The following is a 10,233-nucleotide window of genomic DNA, read 5'->3' as shown; positions in this document are numbered from 1 at the left end:
AATTGCTCATGGGAAGAGTTGAAGTTCGGTCACTGGCTATACCACACAAATTTATAGATCAAAGTATTGGTAGGATTACATGTCACTATATCCATCCAACCCCCAATATAATCCAATGTGAGAAAGCAATTCTAGCATGAATTCTTCATCCCTCTCTTAAGGATCCAAAGAATTCCAATTATGGACAGCTTCTCTCTCAAGACAACTATCCAATTGAATTAAGACCGAAAGCCTTCTAACAAAAATCAAGAGAAAAGAAAGAAGAAGAATATGAAAACTACTATTGATCCATTGAATTACAATAGAGCTCCCTAACCCAATGCCAGGGGTTAGTTGTTCATGGCTCAATTCAATTTACAGAGAAAGAAAAATACAGAAAATAGAAACTAAAAGAAAATAAGAAAATACAAAAGAAACTACAGGAAATGAAATCAGGGAATTGAACTCCGAGAGCCCCCCCCCTCAGGGCCTCCCAGAAGCTTCTCTCAATCTTTAATAATTCTTTTATTTATAGACATCCTCTTATCTTCAATTGGATTAAGTATTTGGATGTGGGCCTTGGCTGAAGCATTTTAAGAGTGATTCTTAGTGATGCAAAGAAGAGAGATTGCTCAATTGCAGAAAAAATAGATAACTTTGTTGTCATTGGCGTTTGGCTCAACGTTGGAGGGCCAACGTTCTGCTTACCCAAGCGTACGCGTGCATCACGCGTAAGCGTGAAGTTCGTGAATTTGCTTATTCATGCATACGCGTGCCCCACGCTTACGCGTGCATTGCCATTTTTCTCATCCACGTGTACGCGTCACTGACGCGTGCGCGTTGATTCATGTTTTTTAACTCTAAATTCTAGGCTTCTCATCGCGGACGTTGGAGGCTGCGTTTGAGGAAACGTTGGACCTCTAACATTCATTTGTTGACGCGTATGCATGACCCACACGTCCACGTGGATGGTCAATTTTTCCATTCCACGCGTGCGCATGGCTCACGCTTTCGCGTGGATATAAAAATTTTCATCTTTTACGCGTACGCGTCATAGACGCATACGCGTCGCTCAAAATTCCTTTAGCTCCAGAATTTGAATATTTTCAATGACGTTGGAGGTAACGTTGGTTCACCAACATTCCCTCCAACATTGGCATCTATGTTTTCTTCTTCGAGAATGTTGCCTTCAATGTTGATAGGCTAACGTTAGCTCCAACGATGGCCTCTCCTTCTCTTCTTCCTTGCTCATCTTTTGCTTCTTTCTTCCTATCATCAACCTAACAAAATGCATCAAAGCTTTGCTATAATCACAAGAATTTGTCTCATTCTTTGCACACAAGTAATTATGGCATAAATCTCATGAAAATGCATCAAATTAACCATGTTTGCATGAATCAAGGTAAGCATGAATTTCTCATCCAAATACTTACTTATTGCCTAAGAAATGCATGAAAATCAGGTAAAAACTAATGAAAAAGGCTAGTGAAACTAGTCTAAGATGCCCTGGCATTAGAGACACCCCACCATGGTAAACTCTTTCCATTCTCTTGTATATATAATCAATGGATGAATTGGGTTACCATTGTTAGGTAGTTTTCTTCTTTGCATACTCTTGTTTTAGTGTTTTGGTTGCTAGTTTGTTTGATTGGATTTATGCCTTAAGTTGTAGAATAGTTGTTGTTAAGTTCTACCTTGCATGAAGTGTAAGTTTTGTTTGTTTTGTATTTGAAAATTTTTCAAAAACCAAAAGATTTGTTGTTAAATTTAAATTTTGATTGCTTTAGAACGTCTATAGGTTAGGATAATGCCATGTTTCTATCTTATCTTTTAAAAAAAAAGTGCACGCCACGCGTAAGCGTGGCCAGCGCGCACACATCGTGTGCGATATTTGGACTCCTGGTACAAAAACTAGAGAGTTGTGTTGGAGTGGTGCTGGCGTTGTGCGAATAGCACAATTTGGCCCCCACGTGTACACGTGGGTGACGTGTGTATTTCCTGTGTTCCACGCGTATGCGTGGGCGACGCTTACACGTCGCTTGTTCTCCTGCCTTCCACACGCACGCGTGGGCGACGCTTACGCGTCACCTCGCACCTTGTTTCTTCCCATGTTTCTTCTTTTTTCTTCGTCTCTCCTTCTTCTTTTTTTCTATCTTTCTTCTTCTCTCTTCTTCCTTTCTTACTTTCTTCTTTTCCCTCTCTTCAAAAAAAATTTAAAAATAAAAAAAAAATAAAAGTGAAAATAAAATTATTAAAAAAAATTCTTTTTCTCATCTTTCATTTTTTTATTGCATTTGCTTATTTTCATTCGTTGAATTTTAATTTTGTTTTTATAGCTTGTTCTTATTTTCTTTTCTAAGTTTTCTATTTTAATAATGGTGTTGAATTCTCTTACTCAATTGTTGAGAATTTCTTGGTTAATCCTGGTGCTTTTTGACCTGTTTGATATTGTTGGGTGATAAAACTTTTAAATCAATGCTTAATTTTTTATGACTCTTGCATCCTTTGTGCATTGATATGAACTTGCATGTCTTTCATGATCCACTATATTCTATTTGTACTTGATGCTCAACATGCTCTTCATGGCATTTAATTGTGCTTTAGCTATACTCTGGCATCAAGTAGTAGTTGATATGCCTTAGCCTATACTGTTTTCTCACTCACTGATGCACGAAAACTTGTCCCTTAACAAATCTCCCTCGGCAAGTATACCGAATTGTCGTCAAGTAAAAACTCACATTAGAGTGAGGTCAAATCCCACAGGGATTGATTGGTCAAGCAACTTTAATTGGAAGAATATTCTAGTTGAGCTAAGCAGAAAGTGAGTTGAGAATTACAGGAAATTAAATGGCAGGAAAGTAAATAGCAGAAAATAAATGACGAAAAGTAAATTGCAGAATCTTAAATGGGGAAGGGAAGTTTAGCATGAAAGTAAATGGCATAAAGTAAAGAGAATGGGTAAGATTAGAAATGGGGAATTCATTGGGCTTAGGAGATGTTGCATTCTCCGGATCAAGTTCATTTTCATCTCTTCCTCAATCGATGCATTCATCGATCTCCTTGGCAATCTTAAGTGATTGAATTCCAATTCCTTGGTAATTCAATCTCTCAAATCAGATCAATAGCCAATTCCTTGGTCTAATTGCTCATGAGAAGAGATGAAGTGTGGTCACTGATTATACCACATGTATTTCCAAATCAAAGTATTGGGAGAATTATATGTCACCATATCCGCCCAAACCCCAATTTGGTCCAACATGAGAAAACATTTCTAGCATGATCTCTTCATCCCTTTTCCAAGGTTCAGAAGAGATCCAAGTATGAATAGCTTCCTTTCCAAGATAACTACTCAATTGGATGAAGATTGAAAGCTTTCTAGTAAAATCAAGAGAAAAGAAAGAAGAAGAATAATGAAAACTATTATTGATCCATCAAATTACAACAGAGCTCCCTAATCCAATGAAAGGGGTTTAGTTGTTCATAGTTCTGGGAATGGAAAGCAAAGATGGAGCATACATTCTGAAAGTTAAACTAGAAGTGCAGAGAAAGTAAAATACAGAGAGTAATTCTAATAATGCCAAAAGCTCCTTTCTAGTTCAAAGCTCTCCCTATTTATACTATTCTTCTGATCTTCTAGTTGGCTCTTCAAGTCTTGGATATGGGCCTTTGGATCTTGAATTGAAGCAGTTATCTTCTTCAGTGGGCTCAGATTTACTTGCAGAGAAAGTGTGAAGTAGGCAGGGACTTTAGCTTAGGGCGTTAGTGGTGTTAACATTAAGTGAAAATGTGGGGTTGAAAACGTTAGTGACAATCACCTTTTTCACTAACGTTCCTAACCCAAAGTGGTCCACGTTGACCCTTGGCCCTTCGCAAATGTTACTGGGGTTTACCTTTTTCAATAACGTTGAGAGTACCCCTTTCTCCCTACGTTAGAGTTCATGTTAGAATAGTTAACGTGGCCTTTAACGTAGGCTTGCCAAATCTTCGAGAGCATTAGTGACACTTACCTTTGTCACTAATGCTTCAGAACGCCCTTACTTCCCACGTTAAAGTTTACGTTAACTAGGTTAACGTGACTTCTAACCTGGTATTGATAGCCATCTCTAACGTTAGTGACAAAGGTGAGTGTCACTAACGTTGGCTCATCATCCCTCTTCTCCACGTTAGCTTCCACGTTAATGTAATTAACGTGGCAACTAACGTGGCTCATAGTGGCGCAATCCAACGTTAGTGACAAAGGTGAGGGTCACTAACGTTGGTGATTCTTGCTCCCTCCACATTAGAGTCCACGTTAACTAGGTTAACGTGGCTTTTAACGTAGCCAATATGGGCTTAGTCCAACGTTAGTGGCAAAGGTGAGTGTCACTAACGTTGGCATCATCTTCTTCTTCCACGTTAGAGCTCACGTTAACTAAGTTAATGTGGCTCTTAACGTGGCCAATTTCCCCTTTTGTAACGTTAGTGGCACTTACTTTTACCACTAACGTTGGAGTTCTACTTCTCTTCCACGTTAGCTTCCACGTTAGCATAGTTAACGTGGCAACTGACGTGGGCTATGATGGCTCACGAAGACGTTATTGGCATTCACTTTTCTCATTAACGTTGCAAGCTAGACTTCATTCCACGTTAGTGGTCACGTTAGCTAGACTAACATGGCTATTAACGTGGTTCTTTCTTGCTTCCTTTATCCTGAAATCAAGCAATAAAGTGCATCAAAGCTCTAATCCAAGTTATGAGACATGCATCATTCAATTTGTCCTTTAATTCATGCATAATTTTCATGAAATCATGTAAAATTCATAATGTTTGCTTGAATCAAGATGTAAGTGATTATTTACCCCAAACTTGCTTATTTCCTAAGAAATTGCATGAAACTACCTTAAAACCATAAAGAAAAGGTCATTGAAACTGGCCAAAATGCCCTGGCATCACAACACCAAACTTAAAGCTTGCTTGTCCCTAAGCAAGTACTGGAACAAGAGAATGATGAATGAAATGACAAGATGAATGAATCATTATTGTGGAAGTCATGTTCTTGGTTTTATGGGGTTTCATGCATAGCAACTTAGGTTCATTCCTTTACTGGCTTTCAGACCTTTATCATACCTTGGAATACTCACTTGATTGCACCTTTTGAGACTTTTATTTATTGATCCCCTTTGTCTTTCCAAGGTTTATTTCATCCTTAGGCTAAGTGTTCTGTAAGGGGGCGACTCTTTAAGATAAGCTTTCAGCCAACACTCCTGAACCAGTTGGTTCAAGGTGCTAGGTGTTGAAACACCCCTAAGGACTTACTTCCTCAAGTCTCTCTCCCCCATACATGCACACCACAGGCACATGGTTTGTTATTTTCTTTCCTTGAGGCCTTGGTGTCCAGCACCTCTTTGGGTTACTAAATGTTCTATAGCAAGGTTGCTCTTGATAGTGGATTTTCAGTTGATAATCCCGGGTTAGTTAACCCAAGTTACCAAGTGATGAAGCACTCCTAAGAACTTATTCATCTAAGCAGATCTTTGGTACAAGAGCACCACAGACACATCCCTCAAGTTTCAAGCCCTTGGTGCCTAGCCTTATTCTTTATTAACTTTTCTTTCTTTTTCAACTCTTATTGTTCTTTTCCTTTTTCTTATTAGGATCTTATTATTTAGCTAGTCTCATGGGGTGTGTTTCAAGTATATGATTCAGGACAGATAGTTGCCTTCTCACCTTGTTGGTGAACCAACTTAGCTAAGTGATTACTACACCACAAATTTAAGGACCTGCTCCACAACTTGAACATCACTCTGGTCTTTCATAACATCTCTTTTTATTGGACTTAAAAGGACAAGCATACAATAAGCAAGATGAAAATGAAAACAGGCAACTTGAACCAGCAAGCATAGACCTAAGTAAAGAGAATACTAAAGACAAAATTGAAATTCCTAAACTACCATGGAAGCATGTTCTATTTCATACATGATTTTCCTTATTTAAAAGACTTGAAAAAGAAAGATGGAACAATGAGGGAACTCCACCACCTTTTACTCATGGGGTTGTTTGCGCTCCTTCTTGTTTGTCCTCTTTGTGTGCACTTGTGCTTCCTTGCATACGTGCCAGTCTAGCTTTTTTCCAATCTTCAAGTGCCTTCCTTACTGATTCATGACTCTTTTCTACTCTGTCTCTCTTTCTTCTCGTGCTAATTCATCCTTTACTTCTTCATAGCTTATGATTCCCGGATGTAGTATAGGCAGTTGTCCGACTAAGTATCCGAGCCTGGCCTGAGTGTTCACCTAGTGTCTAATCTGGCTCATGTAAACTCCTTCTGAAAATGCCCTGTGTTCGTCGAAGAGTTCTGCCTGTTCTAATTGTTTACGATGCATTTCATGTATGTGTGCACCTTGATGTACTTGGATGTTGATTAGCTTTTGGATGGCTTCTTGTTGTTCATCCTTCCTTTGTTCCAACCTGTGGAAGGATTCTCCCCATTGTTTTCTTTGCTCCAGTTGCTGCTCCATCAATTGTCTTTGCCACTCTCCTTGTTGATTCATCCATCTAGATAGTGACTCTTCTTGATGGTTTATCAACTGTAGGTGAAGCTCTTTCTGTGCCCCTTGATTTTCCAAGTATTGTCTAGATAAGCCATCAATGGCTTCCTGTAGTAGGTGCATGTCCAAAGGGGCTTGCTCCTCTAGGTTCTGTCCTTCTACCACTTGGTGCACTGGCCTCTTTCTTATCCTTCGTTGGGGTAGGGGAGATGCAACAGCATGCATACGCCAGACAGTAATTGGGATACCAACTTTTATCCATTCGGGGTTTTCATCTTCGAACACCACCCCTGCCTTGTCACACAGGCGAAAAATGGTGCTGGGATAGCCTAACCTTCCCCCAGAATCACTTTTTTCAGCCATCTTCCTAATGCCTTGGGCTATGAGTTCATGCACCTTGATCTCTCCCCCCTTTAAGTATACATTGCACCATTGTTGCTCTCTTAAGATTCACCTCTGAATTGTTTCCGGCAGGGAGGATGGATCTCCTTACAATTTCGAACCACCCCTTTGCTTCAGGGGTGAGATCACCTCTTTTTATGAACTTGGGCTTTCCATTGGGATCTCTCACCCAATCCGCTCCTTGTACGTAGATATCTTTCACAATTTGGTCATAATTAGGACTACCATCTATTCGAGATTGATAGCTTTCTTCCTCGAATGGTATGGTTCGTAGCTTCAACACCCTCATGATGCTCATGGGACTAAAATCCACAGTTATTCCTCTCACAAAGCTTATATAAGATTCCTCTTTCCTATCATACCTCACTGCGTTTGCGTAAAACTCTCTTACGAGCGTTGCATTTATCCTCGAGGTGACTGGATCGGTGAGGAGCTCCCATCTTCTCTTTTCTACCTTCTCTGTGATTTCGGGGCACTCAATTTTCTTGACTTGAAAGCCTAGCTCATATATGATCTCCTTATCAGCCATCCATCCAAATTGAAGTGCATGGTAAAAAGTTCTAAACTTCTTTTCATCAAAGGGGCGTTGCTCCATAGGCTTCTTCCCCTTTCTTCTTTTAGAGCTTGATGATGCCATGAGTAAGAGTTGATGTGTGCAAGTGTTGAGGGGTTGTGGATAAATGGTGGAATTTGGTTAGGTTTGGATAGGGTGTAGCTTGGAGAATTGTACTTCGAGAGTGAGAAGTTTGAAGAAGTGGTTGCTGGAATGTGAAGGGAAGTACGGACTAGGAATCACTTATATAGGGAAATGATGGGTAAATGAAAGGTGTGGATTGATGGAGTGGTTATGTGATGGACGGATGGAGTTTTGCATGGGATGAGCACAAGGATCATCAACTCTATGATGGGGTTGGTTCAGTTTCCAAGCTTGTTCTCCTTCCAATGTTGCATGGCAACAATTTCCAATGCAATCCCCCTGGAGACACGTGTATAGTCTTCTCTTTTGTGGTGGCCGAACCCTTCAATTGTCCCATCAATTCTCCTACAAAATAAAAGAAATGTGATTAAAAAAAAACTTGTGGAAATTGGCAGCAAAATTTAAAAAGAAGAGAATAACTACTTTTTAAAGTTTTTGTTTCTAACTACTAAGTGCTGTTCATGAGTGTAAACCAACTGACTAACTGAATATCCATGTATGCAACGTTAGCAACACCAAACTTAGTTTGGTGCTATATGGTGTAAAAGATTTGTTCAAGGCTCTAAGAGTGACATGATATGGGTTACATTTATGTTCTCTTAGTGTGCCCTGAACACCAAACTTGTTCTTCACTATATGTTGCACAAAAGGGCTCATTCAAGTGCATGTCGAAGTTGATTTGAAATTCATGAACCTTGATTTATTAACTACTTTAAAAGCATGTAAAACATGGGTTGCCTCCCATGAAGCGCTTCTTTAGCGTCACTAGCTTGACGTTCTGCCTTTGTCATGGTGGTTGGTAATGCTTCAGATCTTCCCTTCTTGCAGTAAACCTATATCCATTGGCTTCATCAATGATCTCTACATGTTCTAGGGAGAGAACTTTGTTGATGGTGAAAATCTTAGGTAACTGAGATGGGATGGTAGGGAGATAAGGTGGGATATCTAGGAAGTAAGCTGAGATCATTTTATCTCCTGGAGAGAAATCTTCTGTAGGGATCTTTTTGTTCCTCCATCTCCTTAGTATCTTCTTCTTTGTTTCTTTTGTTGTTATCCTGCTCTTTGTGGTCTCTTTTCCTAGGGGGATTTTGTTGCTGGTCCCATATGATTCTGGTGGTTTTGGCTCCACTTGAGTTTCCTTTAGCTGTGACAGCTGCTGATTATTTTGTTCATCACCCAAAGGAATTCCTGAGTGTATAGCTTGTGCCTCAATGCTTGTTTCTCCCACCATTGCTCTGTCATGCTCTGTCCTTAGTTCCTTGCCTTCCTGACTTGCTTCTTGTGAGGGTTTGAAGACATTGAAGGTGAGTTGTTCGTCATGTACCCTTAGTATTAGCTCTCCTCGCTCCACATCTATGAGCGCTCTGGCTGTAGCTAAGAATGGTCTTCCCAATATGATTGGGTGAAGATGACTTTCTTCCATTTCCAGTATGACAAAGTCTGTGGGAAGAAAGTAGTTCCCAACCTTCACCAGCACGTTTTCAACCACTCTTATTGCTTGTTTTTGAGTTTTGTCCGCCAGCCTGATGACTACGTCTGTGGGCATCAGCTCATTGATTTGCAGCCTCTTCATAAGGGACAAAGGCATTAAGTTGATGCTTGCTCCCAGATCACAAAGTCCTTTATCAAACATTGTTTCTCCTATGGCACAGGGGATGTGAAAACTCCCTGGGTCCTTCTTTTTTGTAGGCAGCTCTGGTTGAATGAGAGCACTGCACTTCTTATTCATCACTATGGTTTGTCCTCCCTTGAGTGAGCTTTTCCTGGTCAGCAGCTCCTTCATGTACTTAATGTATGAGGGAATTTGTTGGAGGGCCTTGATGAATGGTATGTTTACATGGAGAGATGCAAATATGTCAAGAACCCTTGAGTATATTCTCTTCTCTACACCACCATTGAGTAATTGAGGAAAGGGTGCATAGAGTCTCAGCAGCTCCTTCTGTGTAATTGTGGTTTCTTGATGATTCTCTTCCTGCTTTCCTGCTGATGTATCTTCAGGTTGTTCTGATGGTTTGTTCGGCTCTTCCTCAGTCTCCTTATCACTTATGGTAACCATCTTGCAATCTTCCCATCTGACTTTCTTTGCTTCACCTCTCGGATTTTTCTCTGTGTCACTTGGGAAGCTATCAGTAGGTTTGGGAATCTTCTCAGATAGGTATCCCACTTGAAATTCCAGCCTCTTGATGGTGTCTCCCTGATTCTTGATATTGGCTCGCACCTCCTCTTTGAACACCTTGTTATCTTGAATCTCCTTACATATGCCTTCAAGTAGAATCTCAATCCTTGATAGTCTTTCTTCCGATGATGGAGAGTTGAGATTGGAAGGATGAGAAGGGCCATTTTGACTTTGGTATGGATGTTGAGAAGTGTTGTTGGGTGGGTGTTAGTATGACCTCTGTGTGGAGTGTTGGTGAGTTGCATTGTTGTTGGGGTTATGGTGTCTCTGATCTTGGCCTCGGTCTTGTTGATTTTCCTACCCAAATTTTAGGTGGTTCCTCCAACCAGGATTATACGTTTTGGAGTATGGGTCATGATTCTGCCTAGGTGAATTCCCAATGTAGTTGGCTTGTTCCTGCTCACCCTCTGCTTCTTCATTCACTCCTTCTTGGGTTGCTGCTGAAGTGGTGATTG

Source organism: Arachis hypogaea, chromosome 20, assembly GCF_003086295.3.
Source record: "Arachis hypogaea cultivar Tifrunner chromosome 20, arahy.Tifrunner.gnm2.J5K5, whole genome shotgun sequence".
NCBI classification, from domain to species: domain Eukaryota; kingdom Viridiplantae; phylum Streptophyta; class Magnoliopsida; order Fabales; family Fabaceae; genus Arachis; species Arachis hypogaea.
This window is presented reverse-complemented; position numbering follows the sequence as displayed.